The sequence below is a fragment of the Otolemur garnettii genome, unplaced genomic scaffold (assembly GCF_000181295.1).
Source record: "Otolemur garnettii isolate 467f Iridium unplaced genomic scaffold, OtoGar3 scaffold00040, whole genome shotgun sequence".
NCBI classification, from domain to species: domain Eukaryota; kingdom Metazoa; phylum Chordata; class Mammalia; order Primates; family Galagidae; genus Otolemur; species Otolemur garnettii.
This window is the reverse complement of record NW_003852435.1, coordinates 9307185-9308925: the sequence shown is the minus strand read 5'-3', so window position 1 is coordinate 9308925 and position 1741 is coordinate 9307185.

Sequence of the window (1741 nt, the reverse complement as noted above, 5' to 3'; positions counted from 1 at the left end):
TTGGTTATATAGCAAAACATAACCACTTTTATGGGGCTTATTTTTTCTTTAACTGAGAATGAAACGCTTTTTGTCTCTCTCTGTCCTAGATAGTTGTACTAGCAAAGGGTTTTGTCTCAAGCAGGACTAATGTGACCTTAAAATACTGCATTTAGAAACATATTTTTTTTCTGCCTGAAATACAGTACTTATTGAAAGTCTAAATTAAATACAAGTGGAAGTGCTTTTATGAAATTCTATTATAGCTTAAAATTGAAGTCTAATAAGAAAGCCCATCACAGGACACTCCTAGATGGTAATTCATGAGCTACTGACATTTCAGGTTTTAGTCCTTACAGCATAGGAAACCAATTATTACCCAAATGCCAACATATTTCTAAGTCTCTTATTGCCAAGAACTACATATTCAATCATTCAACTTTCGGGTATTCTGTGGCTCTGTTTATAGCCCTCCTTATTGTCATACGCATGTGCACTTTCCAAACTGTCATTTGTGTGCATGGGGTAAACGACTGATTCCTTCCTTATCTATTGTTTTAAGAAATCTACTTGTTCCAAAGAAAAAAAGAAGAGTATTAGTCTTCCTCCAAATTGTAGGAGGAGCAGTAAAATTGTAAATTTATAAAATGTTGTTCTTCAGCAAATATCTGGTATGTTTTCAAAACAAATACAGGATTGTTTTCATTTCGTTGCTATAATAGATACCTAGAAGAAAAAAAAAATAGCACAGAGATTTCAGAACTTGTTTTCAACCTAAGTTCAAGAAAATCCTTCCAAGGATTATTGACTATGGAGATTTCTGGGATTTATCACTGCTTCTTAAAATGGAGACCCAGAAAAGTTACTAATTTTTCTTATACTAAAGTTCATGACCACTGATTTATGTGATGTCATTGCTTTTGTTTGTTTGTGGGTTGATTGGGTTTTTAAAGTTTTTTTGTTTTTATTTTTGTTTTGCTTATTCTGTGCAATTTTGAGATAGCATGCTTGGGAAAGAAATTTTCAGTTTGCTGAGTCTTGTAGTACACAGTTATCAGGATTATGAGGTTATTTATACCTGGTAGTTTGTGCCTGGATATCTCAGAACCAGATTCTATAAAATTGTAAGTTAGAGTCAAGAGGTTAGGAAGCCATCCTGAGAGTAGAAGGGTGAACTTTTAAATTTTTGTTATTATGTCAAATACACATAGATCATAAATACATTTATGCATATGTGGGGTACAACGTGTTGATTTTTTTTTATACAATCTGACGTGCTTACATCCAACCAATCAACATACCTTTCACCTCATTTACTTGATTATTGTGTTAAGACATTTATGTTCTACACTTGACAGATTTAACTTGTACCCTTGCAATATGCTCCATAGGTGTGGTCCCAATTTTTACCCTCCCTCTATCAAACCTCCCCACTCCCTTCCCTAAGAGGGTGAATTTTTTTCAATGAGGTGTTGGCATCAGGATGATCTGTGAGTTTTTGTGTGATAAAGAAAATATTACAATGATTATATATGTATACACAAAATTTATATATAATTATATTTTTATATTTTCTCAGATGGCTATCCTTTCACTAAGCACATTTTATTACCTTTCAATTACTAATCAATACTATATTAAAAAAATAAATACTGTGTGAGATTAAAGCCAAAACCATAAGAAAAATCTACAATTAAACATGACTAAAGTGATATTGTAAGAATGTTTCCCCAATAACCTGTGAATTTTTTGGATATTAGAA